This window comes from Taudactylus pleione, unplaced genomic scaffold, assembly GCF_031769625.1.
Source record: "Taudactylus pleione unplaced genomic scaffold, aTauple2 ptg000032l, whole genome shotgun sequence".
Classification (NCBI taxonomy): Eukaryota; Metazoa; Chordata; class Amphibia; order Anura; family Myobatrachidae; genus Taudactylus; species Taudactylus pleione.
Genome location: NW_028284434.1, coordinates 2,372,453 through 2,384,723, shown reverse-complemented (window position 1 = coordinate 2,384,723; position 12,271 = coordinate 2,372,453). Strand labels below are relative to the sequence as shown.

Sequence of the window (12,271 nt, the reverse complement as noted above, 5' to 3'; positions counted from 1 at the left end):
AAATGGTCAATAGATTCAATCTGTGAGCACGTAGACAATAATTAGCAATTGCTATCACATACTGTAAATAGTATTCAAGAACTGTAATTGTCTGACACATAAGTTTTATAATAAACAAAGGAAAATAGAAAACAAGGTTAACAGAATAGACATTCTGTAGATTAAAGTAGGTCACTAAAAACAGGGAAAGTATAAAAATACAGAAAATTAAGATATATTATATAAAGGAGATTGTGATAAATCAAATTATAAAAGTGATATGTTGTAACCTGTTGCAAAAGAAAAGGTTTAAAAAGACTAAGCAAACTCATACAATAATAAATTAATAAATATAGGGGAATATACCAAAGCCTGTAGTAGTAGCAGTTGTTAAAAAACTATATCTAGACAAAATAGAAATAAATAAGGCAGTGGAAAATACAAACATTAATAAATAAATATTGATGTAAATAAAAAATGAATCTGGAATGAATGAAAATAAAAATACATAAAAATAAAATAAATAATATCAATAAACAAATTTAGAAATATAAGAGAAATAAAAATGCAAAGTATTAAGTGAAATAAAAGTAGAAAAAAGGGAGTCAGATAAGATGAAGAGATGGTGATACAGGTTGAGTCTCCCATATCCAAATATTCCAAAATACAGAATATTCCGAAATACAGAATATTTTTAGCATGACTGAGATAGTGAAATCTTTGATTTTTGATGGTTCAATGTACAAAAACTTTGTTTAAGGCACACAATTATTAAAAAATAAAATATAAAATGACTTATAGGCTGTGTATAAGGTGTATATGAAACATAAAATAGTTTCATGTATGTACACAAACTTTGTTTGAGCCACAAAATTATTGAAAGTATTGTTTAAAATAACATTCAGGCTGTGTGTATAAGGTGTATATAATACATAAATGCATTATGTATTTAGATGTGGGCCCTATTCCTAAGACATTTCAATATGATATACAAATATTCCAAAATACAGAATATTCCGATATCCAAAATATCCTTGGTCCCAAGCATTTTGGATATGGGAGACTCAACCTGTATTGTGATATATAGGTGACACGGTAGTGTTGTAACTGGAACACAGGAAAATGTGAAATGGGAGCTTGGTACATGAAAAAAGTGGACAAGTGAATTAGAAAAGAAACTATGTATAATGTTACAGGATCTCAGTTGAGAAACTGAGAAAAGACGAAAGGCACAATAGATAAAAAAAACTTATTTTGGTCTAGTCTGATTTGCACACTGTTACTGAAGGTGATCCTAGGGAGGGGTGAGGTAAAGTGGAATAAGTGAAATCCATTTTATAAATGTGAGAAAATAATGAGAACAATTAAGAAAGAAGAAAAAATCTTTAAGTATGTAGCAAAAATCAGAGACTGCAAGAAATGAAGGAAAAGATAGATACCCAGAAAGTGTATAATGTGTTGTAAGAAAAATAAATTATAAATCTCCCCCCTAGTTCCTAACCCTAACCTTGCCCCAGGGGTGCCTAACCCTAACCCCCCCTTACCGCACCCTAAATCTAGCCCTCCCGGGGGGTGCCTAGCCCTAACCTCCCCCTGGGGGTGCCTAACCCTAACCCTTCCCCCTGGGGTTCCTAACCCTAACCCTCCCCCTTCAGTATTTTTACGCCTATCTTAAGTCCCTAGTCAGGATTTTTTAGTTGATATTGAGACCCATCAAATTATATATACTGTATATATACACTGGACTTGTGTGGGTCTGTTTAGGTTAGAGGCACCCTGCAGCAGTATAAAAAGAAGTATGCCAACCTCAAAATTACACAGAATAAGCAAAAGAAAATACTGCGCTGTGTGTCCCTGTCAAAACAACATACATATACTGTACACATGTAAATTATCATTTATACATTTATTAAAAATGTTTGTAATACAGTACTACAGTATATTCCAATGAATATAAAATCCTACACATTAGTAGTAAATCTAAGCACCAAAAATATACCTATTAATATGACATGGTTCTATTAGTGCACCACAATAATCTATACAGATACTAAGGTAATGGACAACAACAGTAAATGCATATCCAATGGTACCTCAAATATGCAACAATGTCCTATATGCATAAAAAAGTAACTGTTCACAGATTGAAGAGTGTATGTACCGTGAATATAAACGTCCAGCACTTATTAAATCCAGAAGAATGAAGCTAGATGTGAGCAATGGGTCATACCTCTCAAATGTAATATAGTAAAGATATGTATTGTCCCATCACACCTAATCAAAGGTCAATAGGCCGATTATGGAGACGACTGAATATATCCCCTGTAATGGTATCCTACCACAGTCATGAAGGGTCTCCAGCTCAAATCCCAGTAACAGAAGCACAGTTAGGCGGACCACGGCTCGGTCCATTCATATCTGCAGCAGTCCCACTCACTCACTCTGCCAGTGGAGAGGGAATTGACAGTGTCACCACTGCCAGCAGGAAGTAACAGCCGGATGCTTCCGTACTGCAAACCACCATGTCAGCTGCAAAGACAATCAGCGTGTCCAGCTAAGAAAGCAGCCTCCGGTCTCTTTGGTAGGAGAGATGGGGTGAAGCTGGTGGGTATCTAGATATCTTTATATTCCAAAGTGCTGGTTGGTAAGTGCAAAGGAGTAAAACAACAACGCGTTTCGGCAATGGCCTTTATCAAGCTGGATAACTCCTTCCTATTTAAACCGGATCCAGGATACTAGGAGTTATCCAGCTTGATAAAGGCCATTGCCAAAACACGTTGCTGTTTTACTCCTTTGCACTTACCAAGAAGCTTTTTTTAAAGCTTCTTGAGTTTACGTTAACACACAACTATTTCTTTTTCAATGGTAGATTTTACAAACAATTGAAAAGGTTGTGCTATGGGTTCTGCAGTGGCATATGTCATAAGTGTCCTGCTTCCGATCTTAGTACAGGAATCCTACAGTTATATTCTTGCATGCTGATTGCACAAATTCTTTCAATGGCCAAGGTGAAATACAGATGTTCAGATTAACAAAAATATATTAATTATGGTGTTCAAGTGATTATACTTGACTTTACGTCAAGTCATTGAGCATTTTCCTGTGAGTCAGTATTCACCGTACTCTACTTCTCCAAGAAGATCCCCCGGGGCAACTGAGCTCACTATCCTACACAGACTAGCGGGATGCCACAGGTCTCATGACACATACATTGGATTTTAGCATATTTAAGTTTCTCAACTTACTGTACCAGGCATTGCAACAATTACCAAGAACCTCTATTAAGTATCTCACATTGATGAAGCATTTATGACTGTGCATAACATACTATATATGTTTTTATGAGACTACTGCAGTTGATGGTGTATGAACTTAAGTGATCAATCTGAGGATGCCCAGCTGGGCATATATCAACATTGGATATATCACTGCTGACACTGTAAACCAGACAGCGGTCCTAGTGTCACACTTTCCAGAGTTTGAATTCACATTGTATAAAATGTACTATTATGTTGTTTATTCATAGTAAAGACTCCTACAAACATGCATGACTGATTAGATTGCATCTATTGAATTATCAACAGTAATACATATTCATTCCCAGCTTAGGAACATTACTCCTCCCCCCTCCCCCTCTTATTTCAGGTGTAGCGCTTTGGTTACCATTTATTGTTATAACTAGTTACTTTTATATGCATATTGGACATTGTTGCATATTTGAGGTACCATTGGATACATATCTACTATTGTTGTCCATTGCCTTAGTATCTGTCTGTATAGACTATTGTGGTGCACTAATAGAACCATGTCATATTAATAGGTATATTGTTGGTGCTTAGATTTACTACTAATTTGTAGGATTTTATATTCATTGGTATATAGTACTGTATTACAAACATTTTTAATGAATTTATTAATAATTAATTACATGTGTATATGTATGTTGTTTTGACAGGGACACACCAGCGCAGTAATTTATTTGCTTACTCTTGATATTGAGACCGTCAGGATCGCTGATGCCAGTCTCATAACTACATCCATATATACTGTATATATATATATATATATATATATATATATAATTCCATAAGCTTGGCACTCAGCATGAAATTTGTACGTAGGCAGTGTGCCCTCCTGTAAATTGTAATACAGATGATATGCTATAGTGTGGCCTGGCAGCCTAACATATGTAAGGAAAGAGGCGGCACTCCTTGGTGATGAAAAAAATATCTGTAATCAAAACATCATACAGTATAAAAGCCATACAAGGTGTCAGTGTCGACGTTACAAGGTCCTAAGACCTTTTCATCACTATCCTGATGAAAATGTCTCAGGACCTTGAAATGTCAACACCGACACCTTGTATGGCTTTTATATGATGTTTTGATTATAGATATTTTTGTCATCACCAAGGAGTGCCGCCTCTTTCCTTACATATGTGAGGCTGCCAGGCCACACTATAGAATATCATCTGTATACTGTATATATATATATATATATATATATATACCCATAGAATGCAAAACGGCGGTGGCACTCACGGTAAATAAGTTTAAAGCACTGGGTCAATGGACCACAGGCATGTTTATTAAATCAACGTTTCAGTCCATACAAACCTTCATCAGGAATAAAATACACACAAAATTCAGCTTACCTATATACATAAGAAGACAACACCATGAGTGTGCACCCCGCCAACACCCCAGAGCTGAGCCATGATGTCATCATCGTGCACTGCGTAGCACGCGTGGCGTACGGCAAACAGCTCACCATGGCAACACTATAAACATAAACAGTGCAGCCAGTAAAAAAGTGAAATCAGACAAACATATACATATACAAAACTGGTAACAATGCTAACAGTAGGGTATAGAAACCATATGATAGTACAGAGTTAATACAGACCATCAAGTGCATAGCTAAACGTGATGATGTTAAATGATATCAAAGACATGTAGGGAACTTACAAAAAGCATGTCAGGGACAGAGTTTCATTTAGCCCATGAGGCTGCACTGTGTTCAGGTGGAAAATCCACCTAGCCTCCAATTGCAACAGCGCGGTTGACCTGTCACCCCCCATTTAGAGTCAGGGATCTGATCAATCATTTCATAATGGAGGGCAGACAAATTATGCCTATGTTCCCTGAAGTGAGGGGCCACCAGCTGGTCATTGTCCTTCCCTGCTAAGGCCATACGTATTGCTGATCTGTGCAGCACCATACGCTCACGGAATTGTCTGGCAGTTTTACCTACATTTAGGTATCCGCATGGACACCTAATGTAGTAGATGACATATTGGCTAGTGCAGGTTAGGATATGTTTAATCCTGAATTTATGGCCATTATGTGGGTGCACAAAACTATCACTCGTGGTGTTGTTTTCTTATGTATATAGGTAAGCTGATTTTTTAATGTATTTTATTCCTGATGAAGGTATGGACTGAAACGTTGATTTAATAAACATGCCTGTGGTCCATTGTCCTGGGGCTTTAAACTTATTTACTGTGAGTGCCACTGCCGTTTTGCATTCTATCATTCCCGTTTTTGTGGGAGGCACCAATTCTATTGGTCCTGGAGGAAAAGTGCCAAGCCTGTGGCTATACTATATATATATATATATATATATATATTTATTTATTTTATTTATTAACAGTTTCTTATATAGCGCAGCAAATTCCGTTGCACTTTACAATTTGAATCAAGATTAACATTATACTGGGTTGTAAAAGACATACATACATGACATACATAAGAGTAAGAGGGCCCTGCTCACAAGCTTACAATCTATAGGGAAATAGGTGTTGATACACAAGGAGAGGTGCTATTGCAAATTGGTCCAGCCCAATTGCAGATATTCTTGGTGGGCTGTATAATCCAATCACACTGGAAAGTTGGCCTAGGGTTAGGAGGATGTTCAATTGAAGAAAGAGAAGATGTGATAGGTGTTTACTATAAGAAGAGAGTTAGATAGGGAGCTATAAAAGGTTAGGTGGGCGGTCCTGGAATCTGATAAGCTTGTCTAAAGAGGTGAGTTTTCAGAGAACGCTTGAATGTTTGGAAACTAGTGGAAAGTCTTATTGTGCATGGGAGGGCATTCCACAGGGTGGGTGCAGCCCGAAAATAGTCCTGTAACCATGCATGGGAACAAGTAATGCGCGGGGATGAGAGACGCAGATCTTGTGCAGAACGGAGATGTCGGGTTGGAAGATATTTTGAGATAAGTGAAGAGATGTATGTTGGTGTGGTTTGGTTAATAGCTTTATGTGTGAGTGTAAGTATTTTAAATTGAATACGGTAGAAGACCGTCAGCCAATGGAGGGACTGACAGAGTGGATCAGCAGACACTGAACGTTTGGTGAGAAAGATCAACCTCGCAGCTGCATTCAAAATGGATTGTAGTGGGGAGAGCCTGTTTTTGGGAACACCAATAAGGAGACTATTGCAATAGTCAATGCGGGAAATTATGAGTGCGTGTATAAGAGTTTTGCAGTGTCTTGTGTAAGATATGATCAAATTTTGGCTATGTTTCTTAGAAGTATGTAACAGGATTTAGAGATAGATTGAATGTGGGGAACAAAAGACAGTTCAGAGTCAAGGATGACACCTAGGCAGCGAGCTTGTGGGGTGGGGTAGATTGTCGAGTTGTCAACAGTAATAGAGATATCAGGTTGGTAACTGCTATTGGCTGGTGGAAATATAATTAATTCTGTTTTGGATATATTAAGTTTGAGGTGGCGAGATGACATCCAAGATGAAATGGCAGAGAGACATTCAGTGACACGGACCAGCACAGATGGTGACAAATCTGGGGAGGATAGGTAAATTTGAGTATCGTTCGCGTACAGATGATACTGAAAACCAAAAGAGCTGATTAGTTTGCAAAGAGAGGTGGTATATATTGAGAAAAGCAGAGGACCTAATACTGAACCTTGTGGTACTCCAACTGATAGAGGTAGCGAAGTGGAGGTAGAATCAGAAAAGCGAATAGTGAAAGAGCGATTAGATAGGTAAGATGAGAACCAAGAAAGGGCTGTGTCTTGAAGACCTATGGATTGTAGTGTTTGTATGAGAAGAGAGTGGTCAACAGTGTCAAAGGCAGCTGTGAGATCTAGAAAAATTAGAAGTGAATAATGGCCTTTAGCCTTGGCAGTGACCAGATTATTTACTACCTTAGTCAGTGCTGTCTCAGTGGAGTGTTGGGAACGAAAGCCTGACTGAAGTGGATCCAATAAGTTGTGGGTGTTAAGAAAGTGTGTGAGGCGAGTGTAGGCAAGTCTCTCCAGTAGCTTGGAGGGGCAAGGTAGATGGGAGATAGGACGGTAATTTGAGAGAGAGTTAGGGTCAGAATTTTGTTTTTTCAAAATGGGAGTGATCACTGCATGCTTGAACAGTGATGGAAAGATACCAGTAGAGAAAGAGAGATTACAGATTTTAGTATATATATATATATATATATATATGGCTAAATATGGTACTAAATATGGTACTAAAAATGGCGCCACACTCCCTCGTTGATATCAGTGATCTGGATTTTATATGTAAAATATTCCTTTCACAATACACCTCCTGTTGTAGCAGTGGCAGCCTTCAACTCTCCAGTAGACCGTTGTTCATAAGGTCATAGGTAATTTATAGAAAACAAAAGGGTGAGAGAACAAGCGCCTTATGGTGTAGTAATTGATGGGAATTAATTATATAAATGGTAAGGTAATCAAATATGCGTACCCCAAATGTTGTAAGAACAATCACGTAGTCAGTATCTTTTAAACTTCATTCAATAGATCCTTTGAACATGGGGCTCAACCAAAGAGAAAGAGAGAAGAACACTCTCATAGTGTAGTAATTTTTTGAGTTTAATATAGAACAAATAACACACAAACAATATAATTACATTTAAAAAGTTTTTGAAAAGCTTATCTGAGTTGTCCAAACAAAACTGGATTTAGGACATCAGCAGTGTTACCACCCTCAACGCGTTTCGTCACTCACGCTATATCAGCTGGACTTCGTTAGGAGGATAGAGAATATACTGGCTAATCTGACTTATATACTCACTCCTATGATTAGGCAATTACTCTATATGGTATTTCCGGTTTCCGCCGTTTCGGAGCATTACGCGGCTGCGCGGGATCACTACAGTCTCGCGGCAGTATATGTGTTCCAACATTTGTTGTGTTTCCGCGTCTAAGTCTCCTGCGCAGGCGCGGGAACTCTCACGGTCACAGTGGGCAATCTACTAGATATGGTATTTTCGTTTCTGCCATTGTGTAGCATTCTGCGGCTGCGCGGGATCACTACAATCTCGCGACAGTATATGCGTTCCAACATCTGTTGTGTTTCCACGTCTAAGTGTCCCGCACATGCGCGGGAACTTTCACAGTCACAGTGGCTCAATTTCACTACCGCTAGCATGCGGCACTCATATTTCATTCCATACCTATGATCAGCAATGCAACTAGCGGCTATCAATCTACTCCAACCTTTATACAATGTTGTAAAGTTTATACACATTTTTTATATAGCGGACGCCATTTTGTTGTAGACATATCTCTCACGTAGTGTTTTTTCAATATAAAAACGCTATTTTGTCATAGTTTGCTACATAGCATATAAATACACCACCATATCATTCTAGGATTCGGGAAATACTCATATCTCTCCTTTCATCCAAATAAATCAGACATATAAACAATATTATATCAGAATAATAAATACATAAATACATAGCTTATCCATTTAAAAATGACATATATATCTATACATAAAAATATCTATAACAGAGGTAACAAACTAAAATTACAAGGCTATAAATAATAGATAGTCAGATCAATATATTTTCTATATATCTAATATGTTTTATAATGGTGGCTTAATTTTGCCACATTTATGGGTATGCATTGTTATGATTAACACATCATTTGTTTGTACATTCTAGGGGTGTGCACCAGCCACTTTTCATGTTTTGTGTTTTGGTTTTGGCTATGGATCTTTCTTTGTGTTTTGGATCTGGATTGGTTTTGCCAAAACACCCCTTCCAAGTTTTGTGTTTTGTGTTTTGGATCTGTATTTTTTTTTTAAAAGCATAAAAACAGCTAAAATCACAAAAAATTTTTTTCATTCCTACGCTATTATTAACCTCAATAACATTAATTTCCAGTCTATTCTGAACACCTCACACCTCACAATATTGCTTTTAGGCCAAAAGGTTCACCGAGGTAGCTGGATGACTATGCTAAGCGACACAAGTGGGTGGGACAAACACGTGGCCCATCTAGGAGTGGCACTGCAGTGGCAGACAGGATGGCAGTTTGAAAAACTAGGCCCCAAAAGACGCTGCGCTGTGACTTATCTTGTCACCCATCGACTGCTGCTGCTAGGCACACAGGACGGGACTCAAGAGAGAAATGGGCACAGCCGAGGCTGATAGGATGCTGTTCGTGGGGAACTTAGATCCCAGGGCCACCAAAGAGATCCTGTTCGAGCTGTTTCTGCAGGATGGTCCTGCAATTAATGTTAAAAATCGAAAGGAGAAGGATGGAAAGTCGAAACAATTTGCTTTTGTTAATTTCAAATATGAGGAGTCTGCTGCCTATGGAATGAGTTTGTTAAATTGAATCGAACTCTTTGGGAGGCCACTGAAAATTCAATTCAGATCAGCAAGCAGCCATGGCTCCGCAGAAGCAAATAGCACAGCCTACTCACCACAAGGAAATGGCAATTTTACTGGAAACAGTCCAGCAACACATTACTGCAGGCATGATGGCAATGGGGAGTTCATGAAATACTCTGAACTTTCACCTCCTGTTCCAAACTATCAGAGATCTTACTCTTCTCCAGACAATCTTCAAAGACAAGCAATGATGAATAACTTCTATAGGTCGGAAACCTCTCATGGATCCAGCCCAGCAATGATGGCCCAACCCAGTTACTCACCATCACATTATCCACCTCACCAAAATCGGTACAGTCACAGATCTGATCATTCTCCCCCACACAGGTATGATTCCTCTTCCAGCCACCGATCCAGTAGAAGCCATAGCTCTCATCCTTATCTAAAGGAGAGTTACCACAGTTGCAGAGATGCATACTACAGAGGAGGTCAAGAGGAGCACTATCATGGCACTGATGGCTGGAGTCAAAGCCAGAGAAAATAGCCTAGGTGGCATTCATCTCACCACTAATCTGTCACGGTCACGTCTACTTTTTACTGGATCTCTGTTTGATCAGAAGACTCTCTTCTTTTACTTCTACGCAAAAAAAAATCTTTCCTTGAGCTGTTAGGTATCCTCTAAAGGACCAGAGTATTGAAAAACAGTTATCATCTCTCAGATAAGTGTTATAATAAACATGGCAAAATAGAACACATGGTTAACAGAAGAGACATTCTTTTAGATTAGGTTGCTGGGAGAGGGAATACGTGTTTTCTGATCAGAATTAACCCCCATACAAGAAACATCATCACATGGCTAAGGTATATAGATGACATGTTTTTTATATTGGAGGTGATGAGAACTCCTTAAAGGATTTTGTGAAAACTCTGATTGACAATGATGTCAACCTTAAATTGACCTTCAGCATTAACAAGGAAAAAAATCTCATACCTTGAGCTCCTTATTTATAGAGGTCACACTAACACGATTGAAACTTCCCTGTATAAACAAGAAACAGCAACCAATATTCTTCTACACTCTTCTTTCGAGATATTACGCAGGGTGGGAGGGAAGTGTGATCTGGAAAGGTGTAGAACAGCCCCACATATAGGCCTTAAAGGCATCATGCCTAATAGTAGGATCTAAATAAGAAACATTCTCTGATCCAAAACTCCCCCATGCAGCAACTAGTTTACTGCCTACCCCAATTAGAGACAACCAAAATGGGTTGAACTTTCAAAAACTTGCCCCCATATTTTGAGACCAGGAGTAAGTAAGTAGCACAGGAGAGTGGTCAGAGATACCTCTAGACAAATAAACACAATATGAGTGGTCCAATAAGTGCTGTCCCCATATACAACTCGTCTTCTCTCCTGGATGACTCAATGATCTCAAATAAGGAGAAAAGATAACATATAGTTATATTCCAGATTTAAACGTTTTTTTCTCAAATGGATGATCACACAGATAGAGACCACTCACCTAGAATAGGTGAGATATGTTCACATAAAGGTATCTTTATACATTCTACTCATCTGGTCCCAATTTTATTGGTGATATTCAGGGCTTGTTCCCTTCTGGGACGAGACTCACCTGGAATCAGATCTACCCATTCCGCAAAAGGTATCTTTACACCATGAAATCAGTATTCCTCCATTCGTCTAGATGATAATCTTATATACCGCATAACAAGAAGTCCACTTCTGATAAAATCAGTATTGTTTATTGTCCAAATATCATAAAAGGGTCTTCAATCCCATAAAATATAAAAATATTATCAAGCAATCTTCATAAAAAAGCAACAAGGTTGTCCCATGGACTGGATTAATATCCCATATAGGTACAAGGGCCACTCCACCCGGAATGGTGCGGACACCTAGCACCCAAGATGTAAAAAAGTACAGGGATAAATACCAGTCCAACTTGGGGTTCACCTTCTTATTCCACCAATGCGTTTCTGACTCAGAAGTCCTTCCTCAGGGTGTACTAAGATTCACAGGATCACCCTCCTATTTATACCTCTCAGTCCAAACAGGAAGTAAGATCCAAAGTGGATCAATCGTGGGTAGTCTCTAAAACATGGCACATAATCCATTGTACCAACATATACTAAACATAACTTACACATCACATAAGCTACATATAATGTACCCTAACGTTTAGGTCTCCCTCCGTTAGTGCATAGACGAAACTATGAAACAAATAATGCACACAATATATATAAAACGGACTCTAAGTGGGAAAATCCAGTCCATATTTTTAGAAGGGCCTCATTGATCCTAAAAACTAAAGTCCCAAATTGGCGCCAAGAGCAATCACGAGCATCAATGCTTGATCCATCATAAATGCACGTGACTTCCAGTATGCGGCTGCTACGTACACGGCACTTCTGGTTATTAGGAACCATCCGGACTTCTATTGTAGAGGACTCCAGGGAGCATTACAACATCCGGTCACGGCAGTTAGAGACCCGCATCACTTCCGGCTTTTGGAACGCACCCAGAAACATTGATACCATACATTAGTGTTCCGATTCAATACAACGGAATGTCCGCTATTTCTCTTATAGGTGCCATGTTGTAGAAGACCCAAGGAGTAGATAGTATTATGCAGATAGCAGCAAAATACATGCAGATTCCAATA

General features: G+C 38.5%; 1 protein-coding gene and 1 pseudogene across 1 annotated transcript in view; both read left to right on the top strand.

Annotated features, from left to right (window-relative positions):
• Positions 1–12,271, top strand: part of LOC148538908 (uromodulin-like) — a 202,808-nt gene that overhangs the window by 33,976 nt on the left and 156,561 nt on the right. The gene's annotated exons all lie outside the window — the stretch shown is intronic.
• On the top strand, positions 9,383–10,159 carry LOC148538910 (RNA-binding protein 7 pseudogene; annotated as a pseudogene).